The following is a 7,500-nucleotide window of genomic DNA, read 5'->3' as shown; positions in this document are numbered from 1 at the left end:
CATGGAGGAGGAGGGAGGAGGCAGACATCATGGGAGAGTGAGGGAGAGGACATCATGGGGAGGAGGAGGGGAGGAGGCAGACATCATGGGAGGAGTGAGGCAGGACATCATGGGAGGAGTGAGGAGGAGGCAGACATCATGGGAGGAGGAGGAAGGAGGCAGACATCATGGAGGAGGAGGAGGAGGCAGACATCATGGGAGGAGGAGGAAGAGGCAGACATCATGGGAGGAGTGAGGGAGAGGCAGACATCATGGGAGGGTGAGGAGGAGGCAGACATCATGGGAGGAGGAGGAAGGAGGCAGACATCACGGAGGAGGGAGGGAGGAGGCAGACATCGGGAGGAGGGGAGGGGAGGCAGACATCATGGGAGGAGTGAGGAAGGAGGCAGACATCATGGAGGAGTGAGGAGGAGGCAGACATCAGGGAGGAGGAGGAAGGAGGCAGACATCATGGGAGGAGTGAGGGGAGGAGGCAGACCATGGGAGGAGTGAGGGAGGCAGACATCATGGGAGGAGTGAGGAAGGAGGCAGACATCATGGAGGAGTGAGGGAGGAGGCATCATGGAGGAGGAGGGAGGAGGGCAGACATGGAGGAGGAGGAAGGAGGCAGACATCATGGGAGGAGGAGGAGGAGGCAGACATCATGGGAGGAGTGAGGAAGAGAGGCAGATCATGGGAGGAGTGAGGGAGGAGGTGGCAGACATCATGGGAGGAGGAGGAGGAGGGGCAGACATCATGGGAGGAGTGAGGGAGGAGGCAGACATCATGGAGGAGGAGGGAGAAGACAGACATCATGGGAGGAGTGAGGAAGGAGGCAGACATCATGGAGAGTGAGGGAGGAGGCAGACATCATGGGAGGAGTGAGGGAGGAGGCAGACATCATGGGAGTGGAGGAAGGAGGCAGACATCATGGGAGGAGTGAGGGAGGAGCAAGATCATGGAGGAGGAGGGAGGAGGCAGACATCATGGGAGGAAGGAGGGAGGAGGCAGACATCATGGAGGAGTGAGGGAGGAGGCAGACATCATGGGAGGAGTGAGGGAGGAGGCAGACATCATGGGAGGAGGGAGGGAGGAGGGAGACATCATGGGAGGAGTGAGGAAGGAGGCAGACATCATGGGAGGAGTGAGGGAGGAGGACATCATGGGAGGAGTGAGGAAGGAGGCAGACATCATGGGAGGAGTGGAGGAAGGAGGCAGACATCATGGAGGAGTGAGGAAGGAGATAGACATCATGGGGAGGAAGGGAGGAGGCAGACACTGTGGGAGGAGTGAGGGAGGAGGCAGACATCATGGGAGGAGTGAGGGAGGAGGCAGACATCATGGAGAGTGAGGGAGGAGGCAGACATCATGGGAGGAGTGAGGAGGAGGCAGACATCATGGGAGGAGTGAGGAGGAGGCAGACATCATGGGAGGAGGGAGGGGAGGAGGCAGACATCATGGGAGGAGTGAGGGAGGAGGCAGACATCATGGGAGGAGTGAGGAGGAGGCAGACATCATGGGAGGAGGAGGAGGAGGCAGACATCATGGGAGGAGGAGGAGGAGGCAGACATCATGGGAGGAGTGAGGAGGAGGCAGACATCATGGGAGGAGTGAGGAGAGGCAGACATCATGGGAGGAGTGAGGAGGAGGCAGACATCATGGAGGAGGAGGGAGAGGCAGACATTGAGGAGGAGGGAGGAGACATCATGGAGGAGTGAGGGAGGAGGACATCATGGAGGAGTGAGGGAGGAGGCAGACATCATGGGAGGAGAGTGAGGGAGGAGGACATCATGGGAGGAGTGAGGGAGGAGGCAGACATCATGGGAGGAGTGAGGGAGGAGGCAGACATCATGGGAGGAGTGAGGGAGGCAGACATCATGGGAGGAGGAGGGAGGAGGCAGACATCATGAGGAGTGAGGAGGAGGCAGACATCATGGAGGAGGAGGAAGAAGAGACATCATGGAGGAGTGAGGAGGAGGCAGACATCATGGGGAGGAGTGAGGGAGGAGGCAGACATCATGGGAGGAGTGAGGGAGGAGGCAGACATCATGGGAGGAGGAGGAAGGAGGCAGACATCATGGGAGGAGTGAGGGAGGCAGACATCATGGGAGGAGTGAGGGAGGGAGGCAGACATCGGGGAGGAGGAGGAGGAGGCAGACATCATGGGAGGAGTGAGGAGGAGGCAGGAATGGGAGGAGGAGGAAGGAGGCATACTGCGGGAGGAGGAGGAAGGAGGCAGACATCATGGGAGGAGGAGGGAGGAGGCAGACATCATGGGAGGAGGAGGGAGGAGGCAGACATCATGGAGGAGTGAGGGAGGAGGCAGACATCAGGGAGGAGTGGAGGGAGGAGGCAGACATCATGGAGGGAGGGAGGGAGAGGCAGACATCGGGAGGAGTGAGGGAGGAGGCAGACATCATGGGAGGATGGAGGAAGGAGGCAGACATCAGGGAGGAGTGAGGAAGAGGCAGACATCATGGGAGGAGTGAGGGAGGAGATAGACATCATGGGAGGAGAGGGAGGAGGCAGACATCATGGGAGGAGTGAGGGAGGAGGCAGACATCATGGGAGGAGTGAGGAAGGAGGCACATCATGGGAGGAGTGGGAGGGAGGAGGCAGACATCATGGGAGGAGGAGGAAGAAGACAGACATCATGGGAGGAGGAGGAAGGAGGCAGACATCATGGGAGGAGTGAGGAGGAGACAGACATCAAGTGGGAGGAGTGAGGGAGAGGCAGACATCATGGGAGGAGGAGGAGGAGGCAGACATCATGGGAGGAGTGAGAAGGAGATAGACATCATGGGAGGAGTGAGGAAGAAGAGACATCAGGGGAGGAGTGAGGGAGGAGGCAGACATCATGGAGGAGTGAGGGAGGATAGACATCATGGGAGGAGGGAGGGAGGAGGCAGACATCATGGGAGGAGGGAGGAAGGAGGCAGACATCATGGGAGAAGAGGGAGGAGATAGACATCATGGAGGAGGAGGGAGGAGATACATCATGGGAGGAGGAGGAAGGAGGCAGACATCATGGGAGGAGGAGGAAGGAGACAGACATGGGAGGAGTGAGGGAGATAGACATCATGGAGGAGGAGGAAGGAGATAGACACTGGGAGGAGTGGAGGAGGAAGCAGACATCATGGGAGGAGTGAGGAAGGAGGCAGACATCAGGAGGAGTGAGGGAGGAGACAGACATCATGGGAGGAGTGAGGGAAGAGATAGACATCATGGGAGGAGTGAGGGAGGAGATAGACATCATGGGAGGAGTGAGGGAGGAGGCAGACATCATGGGAGGAGTGAGGGAGGAGGCAGACATCATGGAGGAGTGAGAAGGAGGCAGACATCATGGGAGGAGTGAGGAAGAAGGCAGACATCATGGGAGGAGTGAGGGAGGAGATAGACATCATGGGAGGAGTGAGGGAGGAGACAGACATCATGGGAGGAGGAGGGAGGAAGCAGACATCATGGGAGGAGTGAGGGAGGAGACAGACATCATGGGAGGAGGGAGGGAGGAAGCAGACATCATGGAGGAGTGAGGAGAGGCGGACATCATGGGAGGAGGAGGAAGGAGGACATCATGGAGGAGTGAGGAAGACAGACATCATGGGAGGAGTGAGGGAGAGGCAGACATCATGGGAGGAGTGGAGGGAGGAGACAGACATCATGGAGGAGGAGGGAGGAGACAGGACATCATGGGAGGAGGGAGGAGGAAGCAGACATCAGGGAGAGAGTGAGGGAGGAGATAGACATCATGGGAGGAGTGAGGGAGGAGGCAGACATCATGGGAGGAGGAGGGAGGAAGCAGACATCATGGAGGAGTGAGGGAGGAGATAGACATCATGGGGAGGGAGAGAGGGAGGCAGACACACATGGGAGGAGAGGGAGGAGATAGAGACTATGGGAGGAGGAGGGAGGAGGCAGACATCATGGGAGGAGTGAGGGAGGAGGCAGACATCATGGGAGGAGGAGGAAGGAGGCACATCATGGGAGGAGGGAGGGAGGAGGCAGACATCATGGGAGGAGGAGGAAGAAGATAGACATCATGGGAGGAGGAGAAGGAGATAGACATCATGGGAGGAGGAAGCAGACATGGGAGGAGGAGGAGGAGGCAGACATCATGGGAGGAGGGAGGAAGGAGGCAGACATCATGGGAGGAGTGAGGAAGGAGGCAGACATCATGGAGTGAGGAGGAAGGAGGCAGACATCATGGGAGGAGGAGGGAGAGGCAGACATCATGGGAGGAGTGAGGAAGGAGGCAGACATCATGGGAGGAGTGAGGAAGAAGATAGACATCATGGGAGGAGGAGGAAGGAGATAGACATCGGGGAGGAGTGAGGGAGAAGGGACATCATGGGAGGAGGAGGAAGGGAGGCAGACACATCAGGGGAGGAGTGAGGGAGGAAGCAGACATCATGGGAGGAGGAGGAAGGAGGCAGACATCATGGGAGGAGGAGGAAGGAGATAGACATCATGGGAGGAGTGGAAGGACATCATGGGAGGAGGAGGAGGAGATAGACACTGGGAGTGGGAGAGGAGGGGAGAGAGACATCATGGGAGGAGTGAGGAAGGAGGCAGACATCATGGGAGGAGTAGAGGAGGAGGCAGACATCAAGTGGGAGGAGGAAGGAGGCAGACATCATGGGGAGGAGGAGGAAGGAGATAGACATCATGGGAGGAGGAGAGGAAGAAGATAGACATCAAGGGGAGGAGGAGGAAACAGACATCATGGAGGAGGAGGGAGAGACAGACACGTGGGAGGAGGAGAGGGAGGAGGCAGACATCATGGGAGGAGTGAGGGGAAGAAAGGACATCATGGGAGGAGGGGGAGAGGCAGACATCATGGGAGGAGGAGGAGGGAGGAGGGGAGGAGAGGAGAGGAAGGAGACATCATGGAAGTAAGGAGAGAGAGGGACATCATGGGAGAGGAGGAAGGAGGCAGACATATGAGAGTGAGGAGGAGGCAGACATCATGGGGAGTGGAGGAAGAAGATAGACATCATGGAGGAGTGAGAAGAAGATAGACATCATGGGAGGAGTGAGGAAGAAGATGACACATCAAGTGGGAGGAGGGAGGAGGAGGCAGACATCATGGGAGAGGAGGAAGAAGACAGACACCATGGGAGGAGTGAGGAAGAAGATAGACATCATGGGAGGAGGAGGGGAGGAGGCAGACATCATGGGGGAGGAGGAGGAAGAAGATAAGACATCATGGGGAGAGAGGAAGACAGAGACAAGGGAGGAGGGAGGAAGAGGCAGACATCATGGGAGAGGAGAGGAAGGGACATGGGAGGAGAGGAGGCAGACATCATGGGAGGAGTGGAGGGAGGAGGCAGACATCATGGGAGGAGGGGGAGGGAGGAGGCAGACATCATGGGAGGAGTGAGGGAAGAAGATAGACATCATGGGAGAGGAGGAAGGAGGCAGACATCATGGGAGGAGTGAGGAGGAACATGGAGAGGAGGAGGAAGAAGGCAGACATCATGGGAGGAGTGAGGAAGGAGGCAGACATCATGGGAGGAGGAGGAGGGAGATAGACATCATGGGAGGAGGAGGAGACAGAGATCATGGGGAGGAGTGAGGAAGGAGGCAGACATCATGGGAGGAGTGAGGAAGAAGGCAGACATCATGGAGGAAGGGAGGAGGAGGAAGAGGCAGACACATGGAGAGAAAAGAGACACAAGTGGAGGAGGAAGGAAGATAGACATGAGGAGTGAGGGAGGAGGCAGACATCATGGGAGGAGGGAGGGAAGAAGAGCATCATGGGAGGAGGAGGAAGGAGATAGACATCAAGGGGAGGAGTGAGGGAGGAGGCAGAGACCATGGGAGGAGAGTGGAGGAGGCAGACACTGCGGGGAGGAGGAGGAGGAACAGAGAGCGGGGGAGGAGGAGGAGACACTGGGAGGAGTGAGGAAGGAGGACATCATGGGGAAGAGAGTGAGGAAGGAGGAGATAGACATCATGGGAGGGAGGAGGAGGAGGCAGCATACAAGGGGAGGAGTGAGGAAGAAGATAGACATCAAAGGGAGGAGGAGAAGAGCAAGACATCATGGGAGGAGTGAGGAAGGAGATAGACATCAGGAGGAGTGAGGGAGGAGATAGACATCAAGGAGGAGAAAGGACACAGGAGGAGGGAGGAGGCAGACATCAGAGAGAGAAGAAGAATCATGGGAGGAGAGAGGAGAGAGACAGGGAGGAGAAAGGAGGAGGAGGAAACAGGGAGGAGTGAGGGAGGAGACAGACATCATGGGAGGAGGAGGAAGGAGGCAGAGACATCATGGGAGGAGTGAGGGAGGGAGACACATGGAGAGGAGAGGAGACATCATGGGAGAGGGAGGGAGATAGAACAAAGTGAGATGAGGGAGGAGACAAGACAGGAGGAGGAGGAAGGAGCACATCATGGGAGGAGGAGGAGGAGGCAGACATCATGGGAGGAGTGAGGAAGGAGATAGACATCATGGGGAGGAGTGAGGAAGGAGGCAGACATCATGGGAGGAGGAGAAGGCACGTGGGAGGAGGAGGAAGCTAGACATCATGGGAGGAGGGGAGGGAGGAGATAGACTCATGGGGAGGAGGAGGAGGAGGCAGACATCATGGAGGGAGTGGGAGGAAGAAGATAGACATCATGGGAAGGGAGGAGTAGGGAGGAGGCAGACATCAAAGGGAGAAAGCACATGGGAGGAGGGAGGAAGGAGGCAGACATCATGGGAGGAGGAGGAAGAAGGCAGACATCAAGGAGGAGGAAGGAGGCATCATGGGGAGGGAGTGAGGGAAGGGACATCATGGGAGGAGTGGAGGAAGAAGATAGACATCATGAGGAAAGGAGGAAGAAGATAGACATCATGGGAGGAGTGGAGGGAAGGAGGCAGACACAAAGGGGAGAGGGAGGAAGAAGATAGACATCATGGAGGGAGGAGGAAGGAGGCAGACATCAGGGGAGGAGGAGGAAGAAGATAGACATCATGGGAGGAGGAGAGGAAGAGGCATCATGGGGAGGAAAGAAGTGGAGGACACAGGGAGAGGGAGGAAGGAGGCAGACATCATGGGAGGAAGTAGGAGGAAGCAGACATCAAGGGAGAGGAGGAAAGAGATAGACATCATGGGAGGAGGAGGGAAGAGGGAGAGACTGAAGGGAGGAGTGAGAAGAGGGCAGACATCATGGGAGGAGGAGGAAGAAGATAGACATCATGGGAGGAGGAGGAGGAGGCAGACATCATGGGAGGAGTGAGGGAAGGAGGCAGACATCATGGGAGGAGTGGGGAGGAAGAAAGATAGCATCATGGGAGGAGAAGACATCATGGGAGGAGAGGAGGAAGAAAGATAGACATCATGGGAGGAGTGAGGAAGAAGATAGACATCATGGGAGGAGGGAGGGAAGAAGATAGACATCATGGGAGGAGTGGAGGGAGGAGGCAGACATCATGGGGAGGGAGGGAGGGAAGGAGGCAGACATCATGGGAGGAGTGAGGAAGAAGGCAGACATCATGGGAGGAGTGAGGGAGGCAGACATCATGGGAGGAGTGAGGG

Source organism: Homarus americanus, unplaced genomic scaffold (assembly GCF_018991925.1).
Source record: "Homarus americanus isolate GMGI-L3 unplaced genomic scaffold, GMGI_Hamer_2.0 scaffold25827, whole genome shotgun sequence".
In the NCBI taxonomy this organism is placed as follows: domain Eukaryota; kingdom Metazoa; phylum Arthropoda; class Malacostraca; order Decapoda; family Nephropidae; genus Homarus; species Homarus americanus.
Note: the sequence above shows the minus strand (reverse complement) of the source record.